This window comes from Protopterus annectens, chromosome 5.part0 (assembly GCF_019279795.1).
Source record: "Protopterus annectens isolate FY-2018-M chromosome 5.part0, PAN1.0, whole genome shotgun sequence".
Lineage (NCBI taxonomy): Eukaryota > Metazoa > Chordata > Ceratodontiformes > Protopteridae > Protopterus > Protopterus annectens.
In genome coordinates, this window is record NC_056735.1 from 346,800,698 (window position 1) to 346,812,730 (window position 12,033).

The 12,033-nt window shown below is 40.0% G+C and overlaps 1 protein-coding gene across 3 annotated transcripts in view; it reads left to right on the plus strand.

The window, feature by feature from the left end:
- The window catches only part of LOC122802621 (cyclic AMP receptor-like protein A), a 3,720,933-nt gene that overhangs the window by 2,541,542 nt on the left and 1,167,358 nt on the right, over window positions 1-12,033 (plus strand). The window lies entirely within an intron of this gene.

Consider the following 12,033-nt stretch of genomic DNA (forward strand, 5'->3'; position numbering starts at 1 on the left):
GCTTATCAATTTTTTTAATGTTACATAGGCAATTAATTATTCAAGGGCAGCAGGGACTGAATTTGTAGATGGAATAATGAAATGTAAAATTATTTGCCAGTAGCAACCTCTTCATTAGCTACAGACTTTCTTTAATGTTGAATTACTCAGATGACTTTTACTTCTGCAGAGTTTGTGCTTATTAACTGCTATTGGTGGATTGTAATAACAGATGTCTTAGTAGCCTTTTATGGTTGAAATGTTCTGAAATAGGTAGTTTTGTCATTATTGGTTCATACATTTTGTGTCATTGCTTACTGGAAGAATGTTCAAAACTACAAATTTAAAACACATTCTAACAAGTGGTACTGGAATATAATTTAATACAACCAGGAAGGTGAGTCAAAGAACACATGCTCTAACAATGTTTGCAAGAAGCCTGTGGTTTGAAAATGGCCCAAAGGTAAACTTAATTCTCCACTGGCCAGATGCATTTTCTTTGAATGTGGGTTTTAATGACATTTCAATGAATATGAGTTTCAAGGGCAGAGAAGTTTATTGCTCATGCCAAGTCTCTTTTCATTTTGTGACTGTATTGTTTGTTTAGCAAAGTGCTTGTGCAATTTTATTTCAATATCTGTAATCGTTGTAGAAGTAAATAAGAAAACAGTATGCACACTGACAGGTTTGAACAGTGTTTATGGTAACTGGAGAGAAACAACCAAGTAGGAGAACACTGGAATGGCTGGGGAGAGGGCTGCTTTGGGGGGGGTAGGAGGTTGCCGCAGGAAGGGCTGCTCTGGGGGGGGGGGGGGGGCCCAATTGATTACCCTGCCTAGGTCCTCATTTGATCTTGTTCCGGCTCTTGGGAATACTATTATGAAATGTATAGTTTATTTAGGTTTACTATAAAATTGTCAACATTCATATGGTCTAACGTTCATATGATCGACATATATGGGCAACGCATGAATATTAAGTAGTTCATTTGGTCGACAGACAGTGCATTTGAATTTCTGTCGACATAATGTTGACAACAGGCAAGGATTTACCCTTGTCAGCACTGTTGTGCGATCTCGGAGTTGTAATATATAAGTAGTAGGGGGTGTGGGGGGGGTGCAGTGGGGCACAACCCCCCTGCATAAACACTAGACTATTTAAACTTTGACATTTTAATTTCAGTATTTTGACCATTCGATGTAATGATTTTGACCAAATGAACGTCGACCATATGAATGTTGACATTTTGATAGTAAACCGTTTATTTATATGTATGTGTTTATATTATATGTCTATAGAAAGAGAGAGAGAGTTCCTGACTGCTGAATGCTGGCAGTGTCGAACCCATTTGCTACTGGCATTTTTTGATAGAAAACTCAAAACTATCAAAAATTGCTGGTAGCCGATTGTGGGAAATCACTGTACAGCAGGAAGTGAGATTTTGCCAGTTCCCCACTGTAGTGTGATCTCAGAACTGATATATATATATATATATATATATATATATATATATATATATATATATATATATATATATATATCATTAGTGGGGGGCTTACCTGCCTTCTGGAACAATAGTTTATTTATTATTTATTGATATTATGCAATTTGATGTTATGTGGTCAATAATTTGGACTTCAATCAAGTAAATATTCAGTGATGTGCCATAGATCTATTTACATATAATATGATAATATGATCTATGTATTTAATTTTCTACTGTTCTGTCATGTTAGTGTGTAGCTGTATTAATGTATGGCAAAAACACAGCCTTTGTGCATCCTGATGGCATCCCAAGCTGCATTCTAAACAAACTAAAACAGGAATTAGCGACCCCCTTAGGCATCCTGTTTTACCATAGCCTGAATACAGGATTTGTTCCAGCTGAATGGAGAACTGTGACTGTTATCCCCTCCACAAGGGTGGCTTAGCAACAGATCTGGGAAGTTACAGGCCCATAAGTCTGACTAGCCTTATCTGCAAGGCCATGGAACGTATCGTCATGAACCTCATAAATAAAAGACATAGGTGACCTCCTCCAAACTCTTGATCCAACCCAGTTTGGGTTTATAGAGGGTTGATCATGCCTGTTAAACCCTGTAGACGTCTTCAAAAATGTGACCAGGGCCATAGAAGAGGGCACATCTGGAGTTGGCGAAGGCCTTTGACACAATTCCCTATTCAGGCATTATTGACAAACTCACCCAACTAAATGTCAACCACTTTGTTGTTAGGTGGATCACAAATTGGCTCTCTAACCATACACATGCTATCAGTGTGGGTGACTCCATCTCAGCCAGCAAACCTGTCACCAGTGGAGTTCCACAAGGGTCAGTCCTGGTCCCCCTTTTGTTTGGTATTTACTTCTTGGAAGTTCAGGCCACAACAAAGGGCATGTGGCTGGCCAAGTTTGGTGAAGACTGCAAACTTGATGCGATCATTGACGCAGTAAGTGTAGACCAAGAGGGGCTTACACAGACTAACAATTTGTGCAAAAGCCATGGACTCAAACTAAATGCAAAACAATGCATCATCATCCTGTTTGGTAAAAGCAATGCCCATACTAACTATCAAATAAACAACAATACATTAAGTACGAAAGCTGTAGTGACGGATTTGGGCACACAAGTAGACTGTGATCTAAACTTCAACCACCATGTTTCCACTGTAGTAAGAAAGGCATTCTACATCATATATCTGATTAGAAAAGGCATAGCCTCAAGAGCAAAATAGGTTATAACCCCCTATACTCATCCCTTATCAGGCCCATAATTGAGTATAATGCTTCCTTTGGAATGTACCATACCAGGCACCTGCAGCAACTGGAGAGACCACAGAAATTTTTAACTAAGAAGATCCAGGGTCTTCAGCACATGCCTTTCACAGACAGACTGAAGTCTTTCTTACTGTACCCAGTAGCATATAGGCTGCTTAGGGCAGACTTGTGTCTGACTTACAGAGCAATCTCTGATCCCAACCTGATGAAGTTACTGCACATCTGTAAGTCAAATGGGACTAAAATTACCCACTCCAGCAACCTAAATCTGGCCTGCAAATTAAATACGACATGCTGGACAGACAAATTCATCTCACAGAGGTTGCCACTTCTGTGGAACAGGCTACCGGTTCATGTTAAGCAGAGCACCTCTATGACTCTTTTCAAAAGGAACCTGGCTGAATGGATGGGAAACTGCAAATTCTTGCTGGGAATAGCTCCCACATCCCTCTTGGACATAGGCAATCATTACTAATAATAATCTTAGGCATTGACTAGACTTTTTCTCTTGAAATATAATGGGTCTAATGCGCTAGGCTTAAAACGACCCTTGGGTCAATAGCCTAATAACTTCCTATGAACCTATGAAATTATTAAATAAACTAAAAGTAAAGCCTCACTTATACCACAGCCTTAAAAAGCATAAATCCACTATTGTCTATTTTTGTCTGATTCCGCTGGGAGTTGTTAGGTATGACCTCAGTACTGATTTTGAAGCTTTTTGGTTCTGGGCCTCTGACTCCAACCTTACCCATAATTCCTTAGTCTCCAGCCTCCAGATCTTGTTTGCCACATGAAGTGTTTGGCCATGTATCCAAGGCTCCATCTCTTCAAGTCCTTTATAATTACTAATCAAAAACTAATACCAACTCCTCCCTTACCAAGAGAGTTTTTTACTCTCTGTAGTTTAGGACATATTTATCTGTAATATTTTCTTAGTTTAGGTATTTAGATAATATTTAGTGTGTTTTTTCGTAGCTTTTTATAGAAGTGTGTATCTAAGTGTTTTTAATAGTGTTTATAGTAGTGTTAAATATAGTTCTGCTTATGATATTATTTGCAATTCAGTCACCTTATTTTTGATCATTATTGTATATGTGTGCTAGTGTGATTTCTCTTTTTTCTTATGGCTGATGGCCAGGGATTCAAAAAGTGCACAAAGTATAGGCACAAGTTGTACCCCCAGGAACCTTACTCCATTGCTTAGGGATACCCTATTTGGATACTTCCTGCCTAGCCTGAGCTTCTTTCAGCACTGCAGCTTTACAGACTCAGCATGAAAAATGAATAGTTAATGGACTTCTTCCTCCTCAGACAGTGTTTGCCATCCCTAATGCTTCCTGTTGGACTTCATCTCTCAGAAGCAAGAACATGAAAGCCAGAGAGAAACCAGATACAGATAAGGAAAGATCTAAAGAAAAGTCTAAAGAGAAAGGGGACTCCAAGAAGTCTCATAAGATGTCTATGGATCCTTCCCAGGAGTTGGAATGAGATCCTAAGATACCAAGGCTATCTGAGCCAACAGTCTCTTGTTACTGTACATCTCTTACTTGGCCCTGGTTCTCACTGAAACCAGTCAGCCCCAGAATTCATTCACTTATTTTTCTAGAGAAACACTACTCCAGATTATTGTCAGTGGTCAGTGTCATCCTGGTCTTCAAGGAGTTTGCCTGAAGAGGACATCAACAAAATGATGAGAAAAATTCCTCAGGACACAGATACAGCTTGTGCTTCTCTTGGTATCGTCCACTGAGAATGTACCAAGTGCCAGTTCTTCTACCCCTTCATTATGTTCTGTTCTGGTATTAGTTGGTCTGTCGGCACTAGCAATTTCAGGTCCCACCTGCCCCAGAGCACCTTTATTAAAGCTAATAGTTCAAGTAAATTCGATGCTGACTGATTTCCTTCTTTCACATCCGTGTTCAGATCCAAATGAGTCTTTGAGCTGAAGCTTCAGTGTTGACACTTGGGGGGGGGGGTTCAACCCCAAAGCTGCCAGGGATGTCTCTTTCCCTCAGAGCATCAGAACTAGATAGCTCAGCACTGAGATTAGTCTCAGGATCAAGACCCATTAGTTTTGAGGTTTCTATTATGTCCAAAGTCAAGAGGGAGCTTACGGAGCCAATGGCTTCTTTGGCCTTTGAAGCTTTCCATCAGGTTCTGTTAATACTGAGGCAAATGTTGCTCCCTTCAAGGTTAGTGCCATCCGAACCCCAGCTTGGATCAGCTTCTGTTTCTAATCCTTCTGTCAGACAGGGACAGGCTTCCCAGGATTCTAGCTATGTTAGCTCCCAGTCTGATTCTGAACCCTCTGATATTCCCCCTCAGATGGTTCAGCAGAAATAGACATAAAAACAGACTCCCCTAGACTTTTCACCACCATCTTTTACAAAAGGCACAGATTTGGATGAGGGTGAAGGCTCCCCAAGATCCCCTTCTGAGGATGTCACATTTGGCAAGATACTGGAATCTATGAAACAGAGAGGGGGGTGGTCAACATTTAGCCCATTCTCCTGACAAGTCTGTGTTACTGGAAGCCTTTGGGTCTGGCTCATATTCCTCCTGGTTAGTACCACTTGTTGATCAAGACATTGATCTGATGGCTTAACTGGCATGAAAGGACCCTGATATGGTGGAGCTTATTACTAAGAAACCAACAAAAAAAAAATTCTCCTCCCCCCCACAGACAGGAAACATTGGAGCAAGGGCCCTCTGATAGATGTGATAGTTCCTTTTTTGTGGCCACTGCTACAAACATCAGAAGAGAGTTCTTTGGTCCATTCCCCCAAATAGATAGTCTAGGGTGACCTTTGTTCTCAGGGTGCTGAATTATCTAGCTAGGTTTCAGCCAGACTTGACAAAGGAAATTTCCAAGTCCGTGTTGGCACTATTGCTAGCAGATGTCCAGAAGACAGTGGGTTCCCAGCTGTCCACACTCCAATCTTCATCAAATATAACCATGTGACTTATCTAATGCAGCTGATGGTACAGCTAGGGCTGCAGCCATTGGCATTACCATTCACCAACATGTCTGGATGTGCCTCTGCAACTGTGTGGAAAGCTTCAGGACATCCTTCATTAATGCTCCTTTAGAAGGGTCCACTTTATTCGAAATCAGTGTTAAAGAAATGCTCACCAGGAGTCAGCAAGATGGTAAGACTCTCTGTGCAGTAGCCATCAACTTCTCCTTGCCCCAGAGACACTACTATAGGAATCAGTGAGCTTTAAAAGAGGATGTGGTTCAGGATATCACAGTGTCCTTACCAGGAGATTTCTGCTATCAAGGAGTCTATAATAATATAACTGAATGTCACCCCAGGGACAGTGGAGGACCCATCAAATCAGTGCTTTCATGGACCCTTACAGCATCCCTGAAGGGTTTCCCCACTGCTGCCCTCTGAAGGCAGTCAGGAATGCTTATCTTTACACCCACAAGCTTGGCAAAACACAACCACAGATTCATGTGTGCTAAACATTATCTTCAGAAGTTATTCTATATAATTTTCCCTTCCCCCTGTCAAAAGGAATAAAGAGTTCCTGACATCTTGCCCAGTTAACTGGAACATGTAGCAGCATAGATTTCCAGTCTGCTAGAAAAAGAGTCATCCAGTCAGTCCCTGCAGACCAGATAGAATCTGGAGTCTATTCAAGGTACCTTTTTGTACCCAAAAAAAAAAACACTGGACCTCAGGCCCATTTTTAGACCAGAGTCATTTGAATCAGTATATCAAGCAGACAAAATTCTGGATGGTCCCACTTCAGTCAAATTTTGCCTTTCTTGAGACAAGACAATTGGATGTGCTCGATAGACCTCAAGGATGCATATTACCATGTAAAGATAGAGAAATATTCTCGGAAGTTTCTCCACTTCCGGCTGGGAGCCAACCACTACCACTACAGAGCTTTGCCCTTTGGACTCACCACAGCCCCCTGGGTGTTAACCAAAGTCTTGGCAGTTGTAGCAGTGCACTTGTGCCTTCTAGTGATACACGTTTTCCCATAGGTTGATGATTAGTTCTACACAGCTACAACCAACAGCTTCCTATCAATCCAATGGGACCTTTTGCTCTGACTTATGCAGAAGCTGGCAATCACTGTTAACATCCTAAAAGCCAGCTTGCACCTTCTCAACCGTCAGAATTTATTTCTTGCCGCCTGGGATACAACCTTACAGATTGCCTGCCTTTCAAATTCCAGAGTTCTCTATCTCTCTGTGTCTCACTGCAACACAAGTATTTCACCATCCCTGTCCTCCAGCAAGGCTAATCCTTTGACTGTTGAATCTCATGGTTTCCACAGTTCTCATGATCTGTCATACCAGATACTTTGTGAGAGTCCTCCAATGGATCTTAAGAGTAGTGGTCTCAAAGAATACATCCACTCCATGCCAAGATAAGACTAACTCAGATCTGTGGACAGTATATATCTTGGTGATAACGTCTCCTTCGGTAATAAATGGTGAGACCATTCCAAACAAGTTCACCAGTGGCAATTGTGACAATGAATGCTTACCTTCAGTTGTGTGTGTTTGGGGGGGGGGGGGTATTTTGAAGGGAAGACAGTTCAGGGCAAATGACCATGCAGAGATGTCAGTTTTCACATCAGTGTTCTGGAGATGAGGGTAGTCCTGCTGGCATTGCAGTCCTTTCAGGATATTAACCCCAAACATATGATTCAAGTATGGATAAACATATCCGTTGTTTAGTACATCAACAAACAGGGAGAAACCCATTATTATACACATATCCAGGGGCCATCCAGTGTTCTACTGGACAAACTGAGCAGGTCTATCCTAATGTCTCACAAGTGGCCCCTCAATCCAACAGTGAGGAACTTGATCTTCAGTCACTGGGGCCAGTGTTGCTGTGATCATTTTGTGTCTGATCTAAACCACAGGTGCGGCAGCTACTTTGCTCTGATCCCTCCACAGGGACAGTCAACAAGGGATGTTTTGGTCTACAAGTGGCCCCTGGTTCTCCTCTTTGCTTTCCCTCCATTGCCTGCAGTGAACAGATTTATGCAGATAGCAAAAATGTGCAAGGTCAAAGTCATTGTCATTGCCCCTTTCTGGTCTCAGCAGACATCATTTCCATTCCTGTGGCCTCTTCTAGTACATCCTCCAGGGAAATTGGATCAGTATTCATATCTTTTGTCTCACCTGTCTGGACTAACTTCCCTAGATCAGAAAGACATGAAGTTAACTGCTTGATTCTTCCAATTCTAATGGTAGCCAGAGATGCCAGGCTTTTCCCCTTGGTATTTCAGATATTATCAGCTTCTCAAAAACATGCCACCGCCAAGGTATATTGTAGCTAATGGAAAAGGTTTTCTATTTGGACTTTGTCTAAAGGTCTAGACCCTTTTTCATTAGTTGTTCCATCCATTTTAGAATTTTTAATAGAACTTTTTCAGAGTGGATCTAGCTAATCAACTATCAAAGTACAGCTGGCAGCCATTTCTAGTTTTCATGTAGGCCAGAACAACTCTTCTGTTGCCTCATTGAGGATTTCTAAAGCCTTTTTAAAAGTGATCTAACTGACCTTTTTTCTACAGTCCGCAAAAAGAGAGCCTGTTCTTCCTTGGGACATTACTATCATGTTACAAGCATTAACACAACTGCAGCTTGAGCCAGCAGCTACAGAGGACTTGAAGTTTCTGTCTAGGAAAACAATTTTCTTCTGGCTGCCACTTCAGATAAGTGTATATCAGAAATGCAGGACACTTTCCTGTAGACCTCCTTATTTGATTTTTCATAAGGATAGGGTTTCACTGAGGATTAATGCTTCTGTTCTACCCAAGGTGGCATCCAAAGCTAATCTAAATCAGGCCATAACTCTACCAGTCTTTTTCCCAAGATTTTCTAATAAAGGTGCATACGTGCTTCATTTGTTGGACATCCATTGCCAATTCAGGTTCTATCAGGAAGTCTGATCAACTTTTTGTGGCATTCTCCAAACAAAAATTGAGCAAAGTGGTTACTTTATCTAAATGGTTAGCAGACTGTCGTATTAACTTTTGTGTACATTAAGAAGGACTTACCCTTATGGTCTAAACCAAAAGGTCATTCCACAAGGGCTGGAGCCACGTCCACTGCTATTGCTACCAAAGTTCCTATTGATGATATCTGTGCAGCTGCTGCATGGTCAACAGTTCATACTTTTGTGTCACATTATAAGCTGGATGAACAATCTAGATTCCACTTATCCTTTGGCTCCACCATTCTTAGGAATGTCCTTCCTTGATACCACCTAGGACTGTATGACTGGGAATCTGTCCCACAGTTGAAATGGACAAAAAATAAACAACATTGGATATGAAATTTTATACTTGGCATAATGATAGATCCATGTTGTCTGATTTTTGTCCTGTTCAACAACCCTCCCACCTGCCCCCTGCCAAAATTGTCACTAATTAAATTCTGAAGATGAGTCAACTTTGGCATTGTCTGTCAATAAGCAGTCACCACTGCATGTGATCTTATGTCCTGATTCATATAATTTAGAAGCTAGCCAGAACACTGCCCCTTTTTCCACTGGATGTAGGGTTGACAGTTTCATATACTATTCACTAGGGGCACAATTTGACCTGAGGTAGTTGGGTGGAGACTAGTGAATTATGGGTACAGGAGGAGTCGGAGCCCTGGAACTGAAAAGCTTCAAGATCGGTGCAGAGGATGGATCTGGTCATGTCTGACAATCTGCATTTAAACTGGACAAAAATCAGACAACATGGATCTATTGTTATGATAAGTACATAACTTTTGTTTATTCACAGTCATAAACAAGGCCCAAATCACAACAAAAAGATATGTGCTAAAAGTACTTTCACAACCCCTAATTCACATTACATAAAGCTAACAGTATCAAACATAACACACAAAATAATTTCTGTAAAATAAAAAGTAAAAAAACAGAACTGTACACAGCACAGTACACAACACAGTTCATATATCATATTACAAATAAAAATACAGTAAAAAGATACCTTCACATGATTTCATAAATAATGCATGACACATAACTCATGTATACAAAACTAGAAAACAGAGCGCATATGAATATATTCCAACCACATATAAAATGAACATCAACTCCAGAAGTATCACATAAGGCACTACATGAAGTGATGTACACAAGACAGCACATAATTAGTAAAAAACTAACAGCACCACATATACCTATATAACAAAGCAAAAAACATATATTTACCTACTGAAACTTCAGCCAATAAAGCCTAACATAGCTCCCCAAAACAAGTACAGAAACATTTTAAAAAGCAGTAAACACATCCATGTATAATGATTTACACTTATAACCTTGACAACTAGATATTAGTAACTGAGGAAGGGTTATATACTGGTCTCAGCCTAACAATAAGAGATTAGTAACTGAGGAAGGGTCATTTAAGTAAGTGTTACCATTATATTTATTTATTTATTTATTGCATTTGTTTACTGGGAAAGTCCACTGGGCCTAAAAGAGTCCATTTTCAGTGGAGGCTCAGGGAGAAAAGCTCCGACAAGAACATAGATGCAGAAAATATTAACCATTAATTAGTACAAAAGAAGATACAGTGTTACACATAGTGATTACAGTAATATATACAGAGTATAAACATAAAAGCAGGAATTTTGTTGGTTGCCAGATGAATTCAAGTCAGAGATATAAACAGAGATATATTAATCAGCGTTATTATACCAGTATCAACAAGTGATGAAAGTAATAATTATGGAGAAAATATCATCAGTCAGCAGTAGCAAAAAGCAAATGAGTTTAGTTATCATATAAGGAGAAGGAGGAGGTTAGGTTATAGAGCAGGTACATAGCCAGGAAGAGATGAGATGATTTTTCAGTATTTTTTTGAAGGTGGTGGTGCTGTGCCCGTGTTTCTTATAGAAGGTGCAAGTGAGTTCCATAGTTTGGTGATGGTGAAGGAGAGGAGGAGTTATAATACCAGAACAGTAAAAACTATGCACAGGCACGTGCTATATAACAGTAAATCCTCATAAAAATAAAATAAATGAAAAAAAAAAAAAAAGTCAGGCAAATTCCAACTGCAGCAAATCCAAACCTAAAATGAATAAACACATTTGCAGTGAATTCCAGCAATTCCCATGACTTTATTGACCAATGTGAAATATATCACAATAAAGCACTTTCATCCTAAAAATATTTCTTCAGAATGTGAAATAAACAATAAAATCAACTGAAATGAAAAACTAGTAACTAAGTGCATGTGATAAAAATTGCCAGTTATATCATAAGAAATTCACCACTTTTAAGGCTTTGACTGGGATTCAGACATAAGGGTTCATAGCTTCATAGGTTGGTAGTAGGCTATCGGCCCTAGGGCATATACAAGCCTAGCCAAAACAGTTCCCTGGCTATTTCTTCCCACAGTATTTACTTCCCTGGACCCTTGTCTAGCAAGGCCTTATATACTGCCTACCACAGTTATGTCCAATGCATGTGATCATGGGAAAAGGGATTCAGAGAAAACTTTAGCCACAATGAGAAAGACACGTACACATATCTACACTGTTAATCATCTACCTATTTTCCTACTGAGGCCACCCAGGCTGAGACACACATTCATTGAGCAACCCCAGTACATTCATACCCCTACAGACACTCAAACACACTTACCTCATCACTGCCTTTTGTCTGAACTTCTTTAAACTTATCAATACTGCAGTTCTCTCTCATTGACTTGAATGAGTGACTACAATTTTTGGCTATGTTAATTAACATGGCATTTCAAACTAATTTGCACAGATGAACAATTTCTGAACCATTTGTCAAAGTAAATCATTTAGTGCAAGCATTTCCAAGGAGAGCATGTAACTGATTAATAGAAGCTGCTGTCCCAGATTGCTTCTTTATTCTGCACCACTGCCAGTGGGAAAAATGTTGTGGTAGGGCGATCTCTGAATCTGAAAATGTTACCTGGAGAGCTGGCTTGTTTATAAAATTGCTTAAAAGTTCTCTACTTCATTTAAACCAGCTGAGGAACAAACATTAAGTTCAATTTGCCAGTTGTATTCTTTCTAATCCAGCTGTCACCTGTGTGCTAGCCCCCGCAACCACTGAACACTAAAATCATAACTCAGGCCTTTAAAAGTCATAGCAGGGGGTCAAAAAAGGAGCTTATTCTTCTTTTTAAAAATAGAAGGCAGAGTCATATCTTAGTGAAATGGGTCGTAGGCAGTGTAATGTAAATTTGGTAAAATTGTCACATTTGAGGGAATATCTAACTAAGACTTTATTATCAGCTGCAGT